At 39.3% G+C, this 22,221-nt stretch overlaps 2 protein-coding genes across 4 annotated transcripts in view; one reads left to right on the forward strand and one right to left on the reverse strand.

Annotated features, from left to right (window-relative positions):
- The window catches only part of LOC145939646 (uncharacterized), a 91,787-nt gene that overhangs the window by 42,884 nt on the left and 26,682 nt on the right, over positions 1–22,221 (forward strand). The window lies entirely within an intron of this gene.
- LOC145939641 (uncharacterized) overlaps positions 1–22,221 on the reverse strand; it is a 65,540-nt gene that overhangs the window by 11,459 nt on the left and 31,860 nt on the right. The window lies entirely within an intron of this gene.

The raw sequence follows: 22,221 nt of genomic DNA on the forward strand, positions 1-22,221 counted from the left end.
AGAAAACATGACATATTCCCTGTCCAAAAAACAGACGATATCTAAACGATAGACGAAATAAAATACAGTCAAATGCAGAGCAATCGAATGGCGTATCGCATCGATCATTGAACCAGACGGATGATAATTGCACAGGCCGATCGCTCGATGTTCCCGCTGTCTGTTTAGGTTTGTTCAGCCCAAGAGACTAATGGAACATTTTCGTAACCGGGGGAGCACAGACGCATCCAATAGTATCCAATGATAGCCAATAAACGCCTCCATTGCACTTTTATTTCCCTTTATTGCTCGTTTCGTCGAGCACCGTTTCATTAATTGGCGCGATCGGCCAATGAGGAGTTGACAGTTGGTTTAAGCCGCCGTTGGATTCTCTCTCGCGAATAACAAAATCATGGGGGGAGTCAGTTTTATCGAAAACGCCGTTACATCCTCCCTCGAATGCTCGAAACGATCGTGTTATTTCGATCGAAGCTCGTTTTATTTTGGCAGATAACATCTGTTGCAAAACGCGTTTTAGATACACTCGAATAATTTCGCGGCCCTACTCTGCGATTCTTTATTTCGATAGCGTCATCGAGTCGCGGAGCAAATCGAGCGAATTAATCGAAACGAGGACACACTCATCGTCCGTGCCTGTGTTTAATCGCGCGGTATTTTATCCGACTTTTAAATGTTCCGATCGGCGAGAATTGGATCGTCGCGATAACGAAAGTTCGCGTTGAATCAGCGAACAACTACGTCTCCGAGGTCGTAGGAATCAATCGAATTACGTTGTATTTTTAGTTATCGATAGTCTCGGATGATTGAAATAAAAGTTTGATATAGAGACGTATTATTTCTTATCTCCAAAGGTATATGGATATATATAAAGACGAACCGATTTCAAGGACCAAGAATGCGCGGTTACGCTCGATCCGAGTGCGGTCACATTTCGTATGAGAGTTTGGGTCACGGATTAAACGCGCTGATGAAAACGAGGGCGACACGATATGCTATAGATCCATCTCTGAGCGACGACTACGAAGACGGTCAACGGACCGCGAAGGCTATCCGGTGGGTGTAGACAATTGAGTTTATATACCCGCATTTACATGCGTCCACACGGAGCAAGATATAGCAATGAGCTCACATTATATCGCTCGTTATTCGCTACATCGCGATCCGACGTATGTAAACTTGGCACCCTACTTTTAATAAAACCCAGTTTTCAATATAAAAAATGTATTTCACTTCGTAGTCACTTTTAGTTGTCTGTGGTAATTAAAAAAAGATTAGTTCGTAGTCGAAATCATAAAAAAATACATTTTGAAAAAATATAATAACTGATCCGAGTTAAAAAAAAAATTATTAATACATCTCGATTTAAGAATCGTTTCTAATAGATGCTTTTAATGTATTTTCTTTCGTTTTGCAATCAAATCATTTTAAAGTTACAATAAATTTACAATTGATAGAAAGAAGAATAGTAATTTCAAAGATATCTCAAATTTGTTTGCACTATGATTTCAGAATCATTTAATTATCTGTAATTTTTTTTGTTTGTAATTAAATCGTTTGGTAGTATATCGAATGCAATTTTTTCAATTTTAAAGATATTATAATCTGCTTGTGTCATATTATTTAGAATTAAATTTAAAAAAATACACAATTTTTTGCTTATCAAAATAAATATATTATCAAAATCAGATAAGTTTTAAACGGTATAATAACAAAAGAAAAATTATTATAACCAACTACAAATAATTCTTATAAATCAAGATATATCAGTGATTTTATCTTAAAATCGGATGAGTCATCTTTTCAAAATGTAATTTTTTTACAATTTCGATTGTAAACTAAATTATTATCCCTACAATTGAAATATTCGTTTTCTATATTAAAAGCTTCATTTAATAATAAAAGTAGAGTATGCCAAGTTTGCATACTAAATTGATTCGACAGTTACCATAAAAGTAACACAAAACTGATAGTGTTGGTTGAGTAAAGATAGTTGTCATGATTTTATAATAAATTTCATCAAAGTTTGTTACGAAGTAAAGAAGTATAGAACATTAAACTGTAACGCGCTCTCTTTCGCGTCTAAATTTATCATTTATTTAACGAGTCAGCCTAAAGGCATCAGCTATGAATACCGAGAATCATACGTCATACGACGCACTATGATTTTTAAAAGGATGACAGTTGTAGGATGAGGAAGAGCGCATCCAATGACAAACGATTCTTTTTAGAATCCACGCAAATAAACACGGAACTCAGGAGCGTGTTTATCCACAATTGGATTGCAACGAGAGTGCAAAATGATCGCCCTCGCGTGCATCCACCCTCTTCGCATTGCAAATTCCCGCTAGCGACCTTAATACGATACGATAGCATAGTCGCGATAGTATTTATCAAAGCTCAACGATCGGATATCGCGATGTCAATTGTTCGATTGTCGAGGGAAGCGGAATTCTTTGATTGTCCAGCGCAAACACACGCAACGTATAATTTTCTTTCTCTAGTATCGCTGCTAGAATTCCAGAGACTCTGGATTTATTCGGGTGAAAATTATCGGAATACAAGATAATTATATGCATCTAGTGTGTAATCATCGCACACACTTTGCGAAGAAGTTCACGTTGCAGAAATATAAATAAAAAAATACGAGTAATTTTAACACGGGAATATTGCAAACACAGTTCATCGTTTGACACATAGATTTTTTGCATACTCTGACATTCGATTACGCGTGTCCTTCGTCGATCTCTGTTTAATCGCGCTCCTCCGTTCGCGTTAATTATCACGTCGCATCGAGCACGTTCGAGACCTTGTCTCGAACCATGCTGCATAATATGCATATAGAGCGCAAATGCATCGCTGCAGGTGCAGCGTGTTGTCGTCGAGACATAGAATACAGGGAACGTCGACTGGCTGTGATGTCAAGGCGTTCAAACGGAAGTGCACGAGGAACGAAAAAGATCGATAGCTCGTGCATAATTCGAGAAGAAGGGAGCGAGCAATGTTATTCGGCATTTTGCCTCGTCGAGCAACGACTTAATAATGCGCCTGTCCGGTTCGATTTTGTCCGTCAATTACGGTTCAATTACGGTGAATCATCGGCCTACGCGTTTTATATAGATTTCCGTCGTGATATTTCCTATCGAAAGAAAGAACGAGGCGTTGTATTGAAATAGCTACTCTTTAAGTTCATTGGCAACGTTAGACGCGGGTGTTTTATTTCTTTCTTTTCTCGAGAAAGCAGCTTATTAGCAATAATCTTTCGAGTCAGTGACCTTAAACGCGGGATTAATCGATGCTGTGCCAGCATCGCCGACGACGCCAGAAATGCAATGTGAATTCCGTTCGCGTGAATGAGAAGCGATTAAAACCGCGCGAATCGAGATCGATAGGAAATACCAGAGGGAGGAAAATACGTAAATTCTCAAATAATATTATTTTAACGGTTAATACTCATTATTTCTCGCGTGAAAGATTACCAGCGCGCAGAATCCCTCCCTCATCAGTTGACTTTATGCTGATAGATGTTATTTCTGAAAGTTTAAACTTTAAACCATGACGTCAGAGAGGCGCCTGTGCATCGAGATTGAAATTTTTAAAAGACGTCGTCTCGTATCGGTGTATCATCCGTTCCCTCGCGATCTAAATTTAAAAGCGACATCGCGGCGCCATCGAAAATCTCCTTTCTCGCATCAGATTTTTCCGTACCTGCGGGAGGAGCAGACGTGAATCGTAACGAAAGGAATTTTGGGACAAAAGAAAATCTGACGTAACTACTCTCGAGGAGAAAAATAACTTTGATCTTCCAAGAATGAGTGATTCCATAACAATACACGCTATAAGAGATGCTCTATTAGTGGAAATGATGTGGATATGTCCGTCTTACGGACGACAAATACTATTATGCGCATCGATCAACGCTCTAATTATAGATGTCACGTCATTATTAGTCTCATCAGCACCACTTTGTCGTGCAACCTGATGCACGATTCGCGTCTACAAATGGATCGGTAGTAGTCGATAAATATATTAATATCAGAAGGAGGCGTCTGTGTATTTTTCTATAGAAATTTTTGCCGCAAAATGATCACGTCTTTGAGAAGGAGAGTCATCGTCTCTAACGAGTTTCCGGAGACCCGAGTGTCGTCGTGATAACCGCTTTTCGTGCCTCGTGTACACAGAAGCAACGTTTACACAGTCTTTATTCCTCCAGATGCTGCTGCGGTAGTTTCAGAAATAGGGGCAAAGGCATCTCCCTCTTTCTTGAATGCTCGATGTTGAAACCAGCATCTGTTTCAACGTCGACGAAACCTTCCAGCAACAAAATATTGCAGAGAACGTCGAGTGGATATAATATATTTCACGAGCTGTGTACTTTATTATTTATTAAATAGACAAATATATATACGACTTTAAAATTTTCTTCATTGCATTTTCTCTCGTTTATTCGCAAGTCATTTATGCAGCGTGATGTCTGGAAACCGGCAATTTAGTATGCACGTGTTTCCGCTTTCGCTAATTCAGCATGAATACTCGTAAGCTCAAGCGACAAATATTCGCGTGCGTAGCGCGTCGGGGCTTCTATATCGCGACATTCTTGCGGCGAATGAGAAGCTATTCGATACTCGCTCTCCGCGCATAATTTATACACACGAGACGAGAATGCATCTTAATTATGCCGCGTGTCGCAATTATTACGAGCGACATAGAGAGCGCAGACGTATTTACGCGGTAAATTAAATATGCAAATAATAAAATCGGACGCGTATAATTCCGCGAGCCAAAAGGCGTTGTTAAAAATCGCGAGTTATTTCAACAAAACGTATATTTGAATAATATTGCAGAGTCTCGCCATAGCAATGCCGTCCTCAGGATCAAGAAGAAGGAGGAGGAAAGGAGATTGAAGTCTCGTGGGAATGTGGAAACTTAAGCTAAACAGAATATTCCGCGTGAGAGAGACAAGAGCCTTCGGTAAAAGTTGGCGACTTGGCGTTTTTTTTTTTCCTTTTAGAAAAACGAGGCAATGATGGAAAAATCGTTGACCTCCTGCTGAAATAAGAGGAAGTTCTTTCGGTCGAACGACGATCTTTTCGTCATTTGGGTCACGAGGGATTAATGTGGATTTTTCGGGTCGAGACCCGGAGTTTCGTAAAGTAAAAATTACATCGTTAAACTATCGGAGCGAATAGGGAGAATAAATGTTGCATTTAATTGCGCGAATGCAACAAAATATATGTTTGAGGTCGGATTAATTTACTTCGGGCTTGGCGCGCACACTTTGAACCGCTAAAAAATCATTAAATGCATATACTTCTCCGTCGGGATCAACGGATAGAATTAAATCATAGATGAATTTAATAAAGCTCAACCGTGCTTAACCTGTTTCGTAAACATAGGAATGAACTCTCTGTCCCGCGGGATAAAACAAAACCATACTCTCGACTCGCTTAATGCAAGATACAACCAGGTATATACACCGGTATCCATCGCTGAAAGATAACAGTTAATTTATTAGAGAACAGTTTTAAAAAATCCTCCTAATTATGCTGAATGTTCAAAGCAGAAATTCAGTAACTAACTTTACGTGTAACATCAATGGAAAAGAAACCACGCACAAGAGAATAATTATTTCCTGTAGTTTTTTTAACGCTAATTTCGGCTTTACATTTCTTTTGAGGGTTGAAAGTCTTAACGTAACTTTGATTACAACAAAAAACTTTTCCAACACGTCACACATTGTAGTTTATAACATGATAAAGTACATTATATTTAAAATAGCTTTTTTTTGCAAATTTTTCAAAATTGTAAAATAATTTCCGAATAATTTCAGAATTGTATTCAACGTCAAAAAATTGCATGAAATTATTATCTTTTCTCTCTTGTGTTCAAAAAAATTTATTTTTTATTGAACACCGTATAATTCATTTTTATTTTATTTTAAAACTCATGAGTAAGCGAGAGAAATGCAACCTCAATAAATTATAGAATTACAAAGTATATTATAATCGATATTATCGAGTTAATTAAAATATTATATAAAACGTAATTAGAAATGTTATTAAATATTATTAAATGTTATTTCAGAACGAAATTTCAGAATTACCAACGATAATATCGATCCAGGGAAGGTACAAGAAAGGGATATCGTAAGTTTTGTCAGATATCTTGACAGATATCCCGCGATAATCCGTAAGATTATTTAGGCGTGCCAGTCTAAAGTTTCCTCAGCTCGGTGATTAAATCCCGTTAATAAAGCGATCGCGTGTTCTCGCGTAATAGCGAAACGCGACGTTCATATCGGACGCAACCTCTGCGCGCGCGGATATATTTCGCGCTCGCTTTTGCCTAAATTCGGTATTCCGTGTCCCGTCTCCCGTACGGCATAATGATAAATTAATAACGTACCGCGTTGTATGCCCTTCTTCTTTAGCTTTATGCCCCGATAAAGTCTGTTATACGCGAAACGAGAATACATTACGTTCGTTATTCTGTGCAGTTACGGCAAGCATCAGATCAGATTACTGCTGTGTCTGAAGAGCGAGCAAACGATGTTGAAACGCGTTACACGGGGAGCAATAAAATATTTACAGACGAAGACGGTACCCTTCCTTCGAATCTCTCTCTGTATCTATCTATCTCTCTTCGAATTCCCCGGCAAATGACGGACGCGATAAATAAAGATAATATATGAAGCACAGATTTCTCGAACAAACGTTTCCTTGTGTCTTAAAAGCGTCGTAACGACGAGGACGGCGAAGATCCATCCTGCGTAAAAATTGTTCTCGAGTGACGGTACTCGAGTCGCCGGCGACTCGAGAGGAGGACGAACTCTTTCAGAGATATTGGACCGGTTTCCAATATGTAGGGCGAAAATATACTTTCTGGATGCTGGACGAAATGAAAATCGATCTGCGGCGTCGATGAATATCTCATGGCAGTGTCATATTCACCGTCTGTCGCTATGTAAACGTCAATGTATAAGTCGAAAGACGTCAGAGAGAGGGTTGGCTGGCTCTTTTATATCTTCCCAACAGGTCGCTCGCGAACTCGGATATATTGACAGACTGCATTTACATATATTCGCGCGAATCGAAGCCTCCGGGAACTCTGTGAGAAGAGAAAGAGAGGGGGAGAGGAAAAGCGATAAACATTACGTGAGCAAAACAATCTTAAAAAGGAGAGAAACGAATGCAATAAACGTGGAAGAATTTTTTGTTTCCTTTTTTGGAGACAATTTTTAATTCCTGAGACATAAAGTTCTTTGCAGAAATTAAAAGAACGTTTGCAAATGTCGGAAAATATGTAGAATGTTTTCGAAAATATCTCTAAATATTTATTTAATAAACGCGACGTGTTTCGTGCATCATAAACAAAAATTTTTTTAAATGCTAAAACAGCTGTCAATCTATGCAAATGCAATCTTGCGAATTATCGATAATCGCTGAGCGAGCAAAACATGATCGTGCAAATCAGAATAAAAAAAATCTCGATATAAAAATAAATTATTCGCCTATGACACATTTCTGACTTTGACATGTCTAATCTAAAATCTGATATATTTCGCAAAAATTTAACACTTTTATTTATAATTTCGCGAATCGAGCCATATAACATCGCTCGATAAAATATCATACCGCGTTCCATCAAATTCGCAAGTTGTAAACTTCGACGATAAAGCGCCAGACAGATCATCAGCCTCATCTGCGGCAGTGCATATACATACATGAAACATCACGATAGCTTCGCGTTAACACGGAACGAAGTAAATCAGACGTTAACCGGCGAAGTCTCGAGGTGTTTCGGTGCATGTCGTTCGAATATCTCGCGTTACGGCCGATAAAAGTCGCAGTGGAGTTTTTTGACAGATATACTGTCGCGTTTTATCGAAGCTATATATATAATGCAAAAAAAAAAAAGAAGAGAAAGGACCATTTCTCTACCTGCTCCTCGAGATACGATTCCGCTCGAAGCATCAGATCTTGGTCGTATCTGCTTCACGCGACTAAAAAACGGAAGGTCGAAAGAGCCCAAAGAGCGAATCGACAAAGGGACATATCGCTGGATAAATGTACATCAACCCCGGTCGCTATTATTGCGGAAACACAATTTGGCCACGTGTGCTCGTTGCAGAGACCCTAAAAAAAAAAAAAAATTGCCCGGACAAATTTCCTGCCGGCCGCGCACGAGCGGTAAATGTGTCACAGCTTTATTTCTGACCGTGTCGAGAGAGGAGGCGCACAGGAGAAATATTTGCTCCGGTCGAGCTTTTGTACGACTCGTGTAGATTGAAGAACGCGATAGCTCGAACACGATGCTCGAAACGGATAGCCCGCGCAGCGGACACCCGTGTAAATCGTAATTAACCCGCAAAGATTAATACACGTTTCATTTAATAGCTCAATCCTCCCTCACGCGTGCGCGTGAGTTTTTATTGTATTACGTAATGCACGGCTTTTTTTTATACGACGCTCTTATTGCACAGTATGTGCGTGTCGTGCATGCATTTATTTAATTTTTGTCAAAGTTAATTACACTTTCGAGATGACTTTCACGCTGACTCATCGTGAACAAGCGCGATCGTCGCGAGATCCTCTTCGAAAGACACACTCGAATCTGTGAAAATCTTTCCTAAATATTAAAAACATTCGAGTACAACATTGGAGTAAAAAAATTTCTGATAAATTATCTTAATTCTTTTTTTTTACGCTAATTACTCTCGCGTTTAACCGACGCTATCGTTGCGAGAACCTTCGAGATTTTAACCTCCGATTAACAGGTCGTGAAAGTTGTTGGGCTGTATTGTGTGATAACAGCAAGGACGTAAACTTGGTGAATGGGAGCATTGTATACGAGTCCCGCGGCCATCATTCTTTTACGCGCTTCGTGTTTTACGTCATTTACCGGCTCGAGTTATGTTTATGGGGAAAAACGACGTTTGATCATCGCACAATCGCTTGTTTACCGGTTTATTCCTTCATTTCAGTACCTTCGGGAACCCTTGGAGCCACATTCATTAGCCATATTCGCGCTTTCTTCGTCCTCGCGTCACACTTGATTGTTTTAGACTTTTATTAGACTTTTTTATACTCGCTATTTCTTTCTCTCCAGTTCTGGAATTTCTCGCACGATAAAAAAAGTTTGACCTCGAAAATATATTTCGGGTTGTGTTAATATCAACCGTGATAAACCCGCAAAGTAGCGCGCAATAATTATCACGGAATATCAAATAATTTGAAAAAATTATATGATCATTATCGCGGGACGATGAAGATTGAGAGCGTTGATAAGCCGTAAAAGCAGTTTCGATAAAATGGATTCTATTTTAACAATCTATGACATCATTTATATTTAATTATGATTAATATCCGCTACAAACGAGCGAACGAGCGCCGTGTATACAAAACTGATTAAATCGTTATCAAAGACCGTGAAAATGTATACGTGCTGCGTATACAATCGATGCGTATGAAAAAAAGTGCTGCTTGAAAAATTCAAAAGCTCCATTGAAAAGAGAGTTTCCCTGCCCGCATTGATGCCGCGAAACAAAATTAATGTCGCCATTGAATTCCCGCTCGTCGACCCGAACCGGCGCCGTTCTGCTGCGTGGCGCGATTTATTTACCGCGTCGTTATTAAGTTACATTATATATTCAGCATGTTGCACAACGGGACATTCGCTCCTGCGGTCTGGATAGTTTTCGTTTTTCGAGGAAAGTCTCGATAATAAAATATAAACACACGTCCAACGCAGGCGTTTATCGCGGAATAAACGCACTCTCGGTTCTCTATAATATACAGCATCATCATCGCGTCGCGTCGCGATTAATTATCAACGATGTGAACGTCGGCGAAAATTAGCATCCGACGAGAATTAGAATTCCTACCCTCGTGCTATTAATTCGTCCCCGAATTACGCTCCCGCCATTATCGTCATCATCGCGTCGTCCTCCCCGTCATCGTCATTATCGTCCCTCATTTGCGTCCGCGAGCCTTAAAATCCCGTGAATATGCGCCGACACCATGCATACACGTAAAACCCGCTTCGGATTCTCCTCCTTCCGACTCGAGAGCCCGGTGCGCGTCGTACAATTAACGTAATTACTGCGGGCCATAATTACCGTTCGATCGCGGCCGGCACTCCGCGCCGGACAAACGGCCGCACTGTTTCTTCTCGGAATCTCGGTCCCGAGCATGATCGGCCGACTCTTCTCTGTAGTCTCGCGAGATACAAACTCCATTTCCTCGGAGGCAGCGGGCGGCTTCTTAATGCAGGTCGCCGACAAAAAACCTGACGGAGGGACGGACCCGACATGTGTTACGTGCTAATGCGCTGCTTTCACAAACAGCTCGACTCAGATCTTATGTATATGCATCAGGAAGGGAAGAAGAAGAAAAAAGCAGACCGCTCGATCGCGTTCGCGCACTTTTGCAGTAAAAACGACTGCGCTCCCACGCGACGAGATTTCCTACAAGTTTCTAAGAATTCCGATTGATAATGATGATAAACATTAACGTTGACGATACTGTGACGCGGATTAAGTATAAATAAACTCTAAAAAAAAATTCCATTAATCCAGCTATCCATGATATTGAACATATTCTCGATATATTATTTATCTGTGTGTTTATTTGATGTGTGTGTGCTGTGTATGTGTTATGTGGAGAGGTCTGCGTGGGATATAAGACCCATTTAAAAAGACTGGGCGTTTCCTCAACATACGTGCCCGTCTCCGAGGATTATCCGGGACTAGTAGAGTGTCCGATGTCCCTTTTCATTTGTCAATCCTTTATGGATTTGTCAGTGATTTTTCTTTTTCCACGTCTTCCACACGGAGACTCCTCTAACGATTACGCAGGGACTTGGTGTAGTTTTTTATTTGATCGAAAGATGCACCGTGCGTGATTCTTCAGGATCAATTTATTTTATTATTGTATTTGCCGCGGGCCGATGTCAAAGATACCGACAACGCATCTTATCAATATTCTCATCTCTATTCACAAAATTTTTAAAGAATTTTAGAATTATCTAATATATATAATATCCTTTAAAAAAACTACAATATACCTATACGTTTTCTTTTCCTCTCTTTTTGAGTAAATATTTTAGATATGTAATTATAATCTGTTGAGCAGTTTTATAAATATATATTTTTATATACATAAATATTTATAAAAATGCTCAACAGACTATAATTACAAATCTAATATTTACTCAAAAAAGAGAAAAGGACGAGAAAGCGTAAACGCGCGCGCGGCATACAAGCGCCAATTATATTTGCAAATGCAATGAACACGCGTGCACAATTCACGTCGGAATGCGTTATCGTTTAATGCCGTTGGTCTGGCAATAGGCTTAATCAAGAGTAATCGACCGTACGTCCACCTATTAATAGAGCCAGCCACGTCTCGTGCCACCGAAACGACAACGCCGATAATGCAATAAACCAGAAACGCGTTTCGGCTCTTGCCTTCCTTTCTCGCCCACTTTCTGAATTTTTCTTTATAATCACCGTTATTAACACTGTCCCATCTAAGATGCAGTTACACGGTCCACACGTGTCGCGCGTTGCATTAGCGAGTCGTAAACTCGCTAATTCTCGCATGCGTAATAACATCGTCGGGTAAAACTGTCACCTCCGCGTTAACTCCTTTTAATCCGGAGAGAGATTAGAAATCCTAATAATTTACAAAATTAACCCTTCTGTCAATGCATAATTTTTCCATCAATATGGATATCCGGGTACCAACTTTTTTTTTTTTTTTTTTTCATTTTTATTTTAATTTAATTTAATTTCTTTTACATTTGACCGTGACAATTTTTTTGTAACACCTGCGGGCATTGAATATTATTTCGTTATTTTTTAGAAGATTTCCGAGTACAAAAGGCCCTTTGTATTTTTTTTTTTTTTTTAGACGGAAAGAAGTTGCGATACATTTTTAATTACTTTGGATACTCAGGTACCCGTTTTTGACAGAAAGGTTAATCTCTATCTCAAGTTAATTTATCTTCTTCAATTATTTGACTCATCTTCCGGTGATCGCGTGGCGAAAGCGTTTTGATAATTTCCCTCACGATCGCCTACGGAAAAATGTCTTGGGCGCGATACGTCCGTGGCATAAACCATCGTGACTCTCGTGACTCATTCTCCTTTCCGCTCGTCCTCTCCCTCGTCTGCTTTACCTTCCATCTTAAGCGCGCGTGTATACATAGCGACGGTTGTTTTTATCGTTATAGACGATGACCTCATGTATGCAACCGCCTGTCCCGCTGCGGTTTAACCGAAGAAGAAGAGTGACGCGAGGAGAGGCGCAGCCGGTTTGCATCAACCCCCCGAAAATAAATCCGCTGCAGCGCGGCGGATATCGTGCTGCTGTTAAAAGCCATCGCGGCACTTCGTCGTCGTCAAGTCGCGCTGAAAATTGACGCCTGTCGCTGATCGTTCGCCAAACGTTGCTCGCGACCCCGTTTCGCGCATATATCGCGGCAAAAGTGCGTGTGACGACATTATCGATGATGGCGTCATCGCCCATCATCGAGGCAACAGCGGTATAAATTTCGGGCGTAAAACTCGCCATGGTATAGTAAATCCCCCGGCAGTAAATCCCCCGTGTCATTTAAACTCGTAATAAAGTCATTTATACGTGTGCTCGTTAAAACCGAGACGCAGGTGCGTCTGTAAATACCTGCGCACACATACATGTACACTTAAAATCTACAAAACCAAGCAGTGTAAATGATGCACTGAGAGAATGCACCAAGAGAAAGAGAGAGAGATAAGAACGCACGTGCGCGAGATGAGAACGGGGAGATGCAAAAGTAGGACGACCGTCGTACGTGTTTCAGGAACAATACCATATTTGATGTGGTCGTACGAGGGGGAAGGAGGGAAAGAGGGAGAGGAAGAAAACCGGTGAAATTTTCACAAGAGCCACGGACACCGATCGTACAGTATCATTATTACGAGAGATGTGTGCAGCGTCCCTCCGTTGAGCAGCGTATCATTGTACGTTGAATTATAGAAAAGGCGAAGCTCTCGATATTGTCGAGTCTACTTCTATTCGAAATATATGTATGCAACTCTCCGGATACCTCGGCAAAATTTATTTCTTTCTAGACTACTATCCTACTTTCGAGAAAGTAGATATATTCTGCTCACATAGTAAATGGATAAGATTATTTTGTTAACGTCCAACACACTTTGCGGAAGCAAGGGTGTCACTTGTAGAGAGAGAAGGGACGCGAAATTTATAAACTCCAATGATGAGAAAGGTGGTGGAGAAACACGGGAAAAAAAGAAACAAAAAAACATTTCACGGAGGCTATATTTCTTGGGCAAGCTAACTCGTTTCTTTCTCTCTCTATTGCCTTTTCCAATGTGAAATTGAGAAGCGTGATGACGGTCGCGAGCTATAGATTATACCATGTAGGAATCACGTTACAGAAGCCATTGCCCTAGCGTGCACTTGAAAAAATCGACCTGCAGTTACTTATTTATCCGAACTCTGGCATAACATACTAAAAATAATTCATATTCCCGACGACGCGTTCTCGGAGAAAACAATCCAATTTTCAAACAAACATCCAACGATTTTATATTAAAAAAAATCTATTACATATTACACTCATTTCTTCGATCTTACATAGGTGCAAATATAATTCTGCAGAGAATCTCATGGAATATTTTTTCGACAGATTTCATGCGCGACTTACGCATCAGTATATTCGATTAAAATTACGAATCAGCAACCGATTAAACACGATGTAAATCGAGAAGCGTATAACGTCAGAGAAATCCAATAAATGCACGGGGGGCATCAGGCTGTGAGAATTGTTTTAACTGACGATATTTAATCATCAACGGTGAACCAAGAGAGAGAAAGAGAGAAGCAAGTTTACGCACTAACAAATCTACCGATCAAGCCGACCCTTCCCGTATTTTTCGGCGCATAAAACCCCATCGATCGACTCGGAAATGTGGAACCACCTTTTTGTTTCCCGTGGCATTTTACCGCTTGGATACGCAATCGACGTGAAAAGCGGCGGAAAAATTTCGGCCCGATAGGTACAATACGCGAATACACATCCTATTAGCTATTTTCTTTGTGATTGTGCACGCGTGTAGGTGAAATATCGACGCAAAACGTTGCCGGAGAATGTTTGCACAGAGAACAGACGTAGGAGGAGAGAGGGAGAGAGGAAAAAATTCGATACACGCGTTATTGAGACAGTTATTGATGCCCATCGAATAAAATGATGTAACGTAAAATAAAATTAATACCGGCGAGCTTTCGATTCCAACGCAATAATGCTCTCTCGATATTGTCGAAAGGTAAAACGTATTTACCTTTCGCCTTTCGTAGTGTGTGCCAGAGCCAACCTACACGCGGCGAAATAACTTCTTCGGAAATGACGATAGAGAGAAGGCAATTTCCACTTTCATCGCCAAGCGGAATGTATATCAGCCGCATTGTCAGTTACTGTCAGAGAGATTGAGCGACAGCACCTCAGGAATTTCTTCATTAACGTGTGGGCCGGCTTCGTCAAAATGTCGATACCCACCACTTTCACCCACGTCTCGTCGGGACGAGAAATGCAAATATTGATGCAAGTATTATTATAAAGGTCGGATCTACATTTTTTCCCGAAATTTTAAAAAATTTATCTACAACCATATAAACCCTCCGAAATGATTTCTCATTTCGAAACACAGATGGAAAATGCTGTTCAAATTTTTCGTTTTTCTTTTCCATTTTTTTTTTGCGTTTTTCATATGTAACACTAGACACATAGATCATTTAAAATACGAGTGAGTTATTTGTCCGTAAGTTTATTTTTCTTTACGCGTTTATATTCTATTATCTCCCATGCGATAAGATTTCGTTGGTGTTTAAATTCGCGTAAATATGTCACTAGTATATTTAAACGGAACGGTCTTTGTTAATCTATCGGTATGAGTTAGAATTACATTAATAGAGTCACGTTTACCGCATATATGTGCATGTATATATGTTATAAAATTGCCGCTTTACACACGTGTTCGCACGCATTCAGTTTCTAAGTTCATTCATAACTTCGCGAACTGCAAAAGTCCATTCATTGCTTTCGGTGCGCACGATATTACATTTTTCTTTTAATTTTAACGCGAATCGATACTACGTTCGCTTTTTTCATATATAGCTTTATCAAAACTATTTTCCAGAAAACGGATCATAAAATGATTGTCGATTGTCAATCGCGTTTTGAAAATTTCTTTTTAACAATCAATTTTCAATGTTTCATACGTAAATTAATTAATATAATAAAACGTTATCATATCCTTTCCCCGAGAATATTGGCAAATAAAACGAGACACGCGACACAAATTCAGCAATTACTAACATTGACAAACGAATTAATTTTTTTGTTATCTTTCGTACAAACGCGTCGAGATTGCGCGAGCGCGATAAGAAATCTCTTACACTAATCTACACGCATACCTAATTATAGAAATCAATTAACCGTACACATCGCGCGCTAGGATCGCGGACCGATTAGAGTAGGTTTTAACGAGCAATGCCAATATTTTCTTTGCGAAAAGATTTACGACCGAGGTCGTGAGATATATATTTATCGATCTTCGCGCGAGAATTATTGCCGCACCGCGGCACTCGCTTTTGCGGAGCAAGAAAAATGGATTTTTAAGCGCAGCGCGATAATTGACTCTGATATCCGCCATACGTGCTCCGTCCATTTGATTTTTCACTTTTTCAGTGATTATTCGTGACGAATTAATAGCGCGAATTATATATATTAATCGCGCGGACTTGTTGAAGCGTCGGGATTAAAGATTCAGACAAAAGCGGAAATTACCTCTCCACTTGACGAGTGTCATGTTAATTTGAAACGAAGGGGAGGATCGATCCACGGGATCGGTGGCTCATTGAAATTCCTCGAGCTCCTCGAGCCTTCTCTCCCGGTTTGTCGGAGACAAGTTCCAACGAAGACTCGTCCTAATAATCCCAGTGATTCGATGGATCGAGAGAGAGAGAACAATTCCGCTAAAGAATTTTATCCTTCGAAATCCGATCGCGCTCTTTACAGACGCATCTTTGCCCTTCCCGAAAAGTGCATGCGGCACGTGCAATCGCGTTACGCTACTCATTCGTGATTTAGAGGGAGGTGACGTAAAATACGAGAAGGGACTACGTTCGAGACGTGACGGATTTTCAAATAATTAAAAAAAAATAAAATAAAATAACAAGACGTCTATAATATTTAACCGTAAGATATATCTGTTCTTTTTTTTACTGCTATGCATATTTATAATATTATTCGGCATAAATATACATCGAAATATTGTTTTATTTTTCAATATATATAATTTATAAGTTATTTATAAAGTAAATAGTAAATATATGTATATGTATAATACGAATAAATGGGATAGCTATCTCACTCATTAAATCATCGTAATACTCGTCCTTGTTATATACTTCTCAGCTATCACGTTCGATAACAAGCTGTCGTCTGCTGCGACCTTATTTGAAAAACTTTGTTATACGATGTGTATATATATATATATATGTATATATATAAAATATATGAGGCAGACTTTTCCGATTTTAATTTACAAAGCATCCGGAGCTCGCGCGGCTTTCAGAGTGAAATGTTATCCGTTGTCAACTCTTGGCATTTTAACGAAACGTCGTCTCTCGACACCGACTGTCAACGAGGAAAATACATCCGTAAAGAAATCCGCAATCTAGTTTGGCGGGACTACTCGGGAGAAGAACGAAAAATGGCCTTCGTTTAACGCGAGTGGGAGATGCATGGCATCCTCTTTCGGACGCATCGTGAAGAAAAACAAGGTTGCCTTTGTGCGAGCGGAAGTCGAAACGAGGGACGAGTGGACGCGACTTCCCTCGAACCCCTTGTCGATCTTTAGATACTGGACACGAGATGACACAAAACAATGCTGCAAATTACCGTGTTCCTCTGTATTTCGTAATTGTTCGCTCAATTATTTCTTTTCATAAACTCTACTTTATTCCGCACGTATCTAAAGATATCGCAAAACTTATTTCTCGAGTTAATTTTGCCAGCTTTAATATACCTTCGGGCGACCATTTCAATCTTTATCTCACGTAATATCGCGTAAACCCATCGTATTTTGTATCTCCCTTGTGTATGTTCCTCAACGCGATAAGTATACGTTATCGTAATGAGACCACGGGAATCGTTTGCTCCTCAAGTATACAAGTGAGCATCAGGAGTCCACCAAGCGGATCGGGCAAATTTAAAGCATAAACGACGGAATCCTATAGCTTTACCAAGAAACGAATACAATGGTTCACACGTTCGACAAGTCACAGCGCAAAATAATTGGAATTTTAAAGTAGTACTTTAATAAAGCAATAATTAACGCGCAATTCGTTCAAGTTACATTATTTGCACACGTATATAATAATACAAACATACAGTAAGTAAACAATAATATACATTTAAATAAATAAATAAATTAATTAATCTGCATATTATTATACGTAATTTAATATGTTATTTATATGATAAATGGATTATACGTATATGTATATAAAGAGCGTGCACATTATATTTATTACTAATACCTCATCTGGAAGAGTATTCATTAATCAATATTCACGGCTGCACCTCGCACAAGCAAAAACGAAAATCAATACTTTTCGGAGAAAGAGAGGAGAACAAGAAGAAGAGAATCGCTGGCTAAAGTTTGACGATCCCCAAGGAAATGATCTCGGAATATATATGGAGACGTATTGGATACCTGCCTTATACGTGTTTTTAACATTCCGCTGGCAAGGATCGATTTTACACCATCGTGAAACTTATTGTGATGCTGGGACGCAGCGATTGAGTTTCGGGGCCTTTAATTTCCGATGACTTTCGCTCGCGCGCGCGGACGCGTGCATCCGCTCCATGCAGCTTCTATTTGTCGAAAATCCCTTTTACCGTCAAGTTGTCGCGCCCGACAGCGCGTATCCGTTCTATTTTCCATTTAAGTTCGTAAATGGGACACGCTCGACCGCCAGCTGGCTTAATTAATCGTGTCCAGGATGCGGGCACCGTGCGAAAAAATATGTCCCTTTTTCCCCTCGCTCTTTTACCCTCTTTATGATGATCGCGAAGCTTTCCCGAATAGTGGAAAGAGAAAAAAATACAGAGAAAGAGAAAAGTAATATGGAACGCGCGTTATTTTATCGCGACGTGGAGAAAAATATTTGCGGAGATTCGTTCCACGAGAACCGGAAGGATATTTGCCGATAATCATCGTACGTGCGGAGAAAAATATATATTTGCCTGTGCAGATTCGCGCTTTATTAATACAACAATAATTTTGATTACTAGATAAGAGAGAGGAGATGAGAGGTGCGTGAATATTTTCGCCGAGTGAAAATTCACGCGCTGAAATGTCTCGATAAAAATATCACGAAAGACTGCTATGCGGATACTTCTGGCTGAAACAATACATCAATCACTGCGCGATACGATAGTATATATATAGCTCGAGAAAGTCTCTCTCGATATCACTCGGTATCTTGAAGAACGCGATAAATTTCCATGGGCGAGTCGTTTCGTAAAACGTGAGGGCGGCCGTATTATCAAGAGGCCACCGTTGGCGGTAAATGCCGCCGAAATGCCATTAGTCTGCCGTGCTGGTCGAAAGTTGCTGCAGGCTATAGAAAGAATATGGCGCAACGAAAATTTTCGGAGCACAGGGACATAATTTCTCGCGGAAAATTAAACGACCGCTTTTAAAAAGTTACTTCGTTCGCGCAATTTCGTAACGTATATACATTGCACAAAATGCATCACAACTAGTGCCGCTGTAATCGAAATGTTTTTTATGCGCGCAGCGATATTAACAAATCTCATTAATATATTTTTAAATAATTTGCACATACATTCCTTTAATTTTTATGTATTAAGAAAAATACACGGAGAGAATTTTCTCTTATAGAATTTACCCTGAAAATCATGGTAATCGTGGAACAATAAAAATAATAATATCTACACACTAAAATATAAAACATGTTTGATTAATTTTACCATGTAGTTTAGTAAAATTAATCAAACATATTTTATATTTTATTGTGATAGATATATTATTATTTTTATTGTGATGAATAATGTGTAATCAAAGAAATTCTCATAAAATTCCTTCCATATCATATTATCCCACGATTACCATGATTTTCGGGGTGAAGTCTAAAAGAAAATTCTCTCTGTGTACTATATATGTATATTATACATAATATTATATATATAATTAAATATATTATAATAAATATGTATTAAATATAAATTATTATACATATATGTGTATTAAATTCATTATATATATAATTAAATTAATAACTATGAGATAAATTTTCGTAACGATTTATATTTTTTCAGTAAAAATGGAAATAAGAATAATGATCGTAAATCCTATTCAACCGTATTGAACCTCTATGTCTTACAACATGTCACTAGGGACATGTGTTAACCGCAAGAATGATTAGAGAAGTTCGTATGGATCGAATCTCCAATCTGACATGATATATTATGGCACCAGAGCGAAGGAGCATGTGCGAAGAGAAGTCGATCCGCGCCATGTAGCCCGTGGTGGATCGAGTGAGGCCAGTAATGCCTTTAATGAGTCTTAATGAACGAGCGTGAGAGAGCTGGCTGCATGTCGATGGCTTTTCATTAATGTTAATTGCGCGAGAGATAAGAATATTACCCGGAGGGTGTTTCCGTGGAAGGCGAAAAATCATCTCGACTAAATCGAAATTAACGAGGCAAGCAAGAAAAAGAAAAAAAAAGAAAGAAAAAGCGAGAGGGCGCGGAAACATACCGATTAATCCGTAATTCGTCGAGTAGCTGAATTTCCCTCTGAGTACTCGAGAATATTTTTCTCGAGCAAATATCTAACGATCTCTTAACAAGATTCCCTCGCCGTTGCGGCGGACAACGCTATATCTCGAAGAGATCCCGGCGAGATAATCTCGAAGTTCATAAGTCAGAGTGCTTGTAGCTTAATATAGGAAAAAAAAGAAAAAAATATGTTCGAAACAATAGACGCACTTAGGCGCTTATTTTATCGCGGAATTCAAGTGAACAAAAAGAGTGATTAAGGATCACGTCTATCGTGAATGAAGCGTAGGAGGATAAGAGAATATCAGGGCTCGGATATTAGAATGAATCGACCGATGGGTCGATTTTTGTCAGTGAAGAAGAGGCTACATATCGACGATGTGGACGTCTCATGCGGGCTCGAGCTTGAGCTCGATCAAGTTACGCGATTGTGTCGGATCATAAAGAGTCGACTAGGAAATTCTACACCAATTATAGTCTATCTTTGAGCGTATTACGTAATAATTTTTGCCATTTTTTTTCTAAACGCCCTCGCGCAAGCGGTTTACGTCAGCGGCAGAATTTCGATTGGCGTTCGCAATTTTCCGAAGTTTTGATCGACAGAAATGTCCGCGGATTTTTCGATCCGAACGATATATCGTCTCTCATCGTCGGGAAAATGGGAGAATAATGGGTCTGCCGCGGAAATGCGTCGACTCTATGTCACATCGCGCTATTGGAGAACGCGAGAGTAGAGTTTGACAGCTGGCGAACCGAGAGATCTCGACGAACTTCTTTCTTCGACCGGACAAAGAGTTCGATTTCACTAGCCGAGAAACGAGGATAAAAGAAGCGCGTCACTGGACCCAGATAGGTTCAGCGTCCATTGTCTCCTTTTGTCACATTTTTCGCCTTGCGAAATTTTTTTTTTCCTGAAAAGGTACGGGAAAAAGCAGCTCTAAGCAGATGCTCATACGTGCGGTAAAAATCTTTTTTCGACGAGAGCGAGGTAGTAAAGTGTCGCGGATCATGTTTAAATTTTCAAACATCCAGGGAAATGTCTCGCGAGGAGATGTTTCTTTACGCGGTAACTCGGTTTAGTTTATGAATTCCAGGGCGAATCAAGACACGCGGTCGCGCGACACAATTTCCGATCGCGATAAAAAATTTATGCGTTCTCCAGCCGACGCGTCTGACGCGGAAAAGCGATTCGTCTTTGTACGAAAACGCGGGGCTGCGGCAACGCGCACTTATGGTAATATTTCGTGCATCGCGCGGGGCATGCATAATGCAGTTCAGAACTCGAAATTTATGCCGCGGGCGGGAAATGATCGTAATGTAAAACGAGCGACCGACTCGTGTGTCTCGCCTGTCCTGGCGATGCTGGGAACCGTCTACAGTTATGCATCATCGATGAGACATAAACGCAAAATGGTACACCATCAAACAAAAAGATGACATTCCGATGAACGGTCACACCGGCATCTTTATACGCTTATTTTTATAACTTCTAAATGTAAAAGAAGGTAAAAATTCCAACATTTTTTCCTTTTTTGATAAAACGTCAATGTCAGGCTTCATTACAAAAATTTGAAAGTTTGCAATATAAATAGTACACAGAATTTTCTCTTAAAATTTACCCTAAAAATCATGGTAATCGTGTGACAATATGGTATGGAAAGAATTTTATGAGAATTTCTCTGATTAATATTTATTACAATAAAAATAATATCTATTACAATAAAATATAAAAAATGTTTGATTAATTTTACTATGCAGTTTAGAAAAATTAATTAAAAATTAATTAAAAATAGATATTATTTTTATTCTTATTTTGTGATAAATATTAATCAGAGAAATTCTCATAAAATTTTTTCCATACCATATTGTCCCACGATTACCATGATTTTCGGGGTAAATTCTAAGAGAAAATTCTTTCAGTCAGTGTATAATTCATCTTGACATTTCGACTTATAATATCTCGTAAAACTGTGAAAGCTACGTATGTATATTTTTGCATTTTTGCAATGGAAATATACGAAAAGATGTCAATAATTAAACACAGTTATTAATAAAAATGTGCAGTTTACTGAAACTAGTGGTTGTCGTTGGAAATTTTTCTCATTTCCATACTTATCGTGCATATAAAAATAAAAATCGCGCCACTCGTAACTCTATGCCATTTCCTTTGAAATTTATATCGAGCGATATTAGCATCAGTATAGATTCGGGATTAAATCAGCCGAAGGAACGTGAGAGAATTAATTCGGTCAAGAAGAAGCTCGTTAAAAGAGCGTTGACTGCAGCGGCTTTTCCTTCTCTCTCGCGCTTTTAATTTTGTCGGAAGAAAAAAGTCGCAAAAGGTTAAAC

Source organism: Prenolepis imparis, unplaced genomic scaffold (assembly GCF_030444845.1).
Source record: "Prenolepis imparis isolate NDT839.2.m4 unplaced genomic scaffold, iyPreImpa1.0 SCAF_8, whole genome shotgun sequence".
NCBI lineage: Eukaryota > Metazoa > Arthropoda > Insecta > Hymenoptera > Formicidae > Prenolepis > Prenolepis imparis.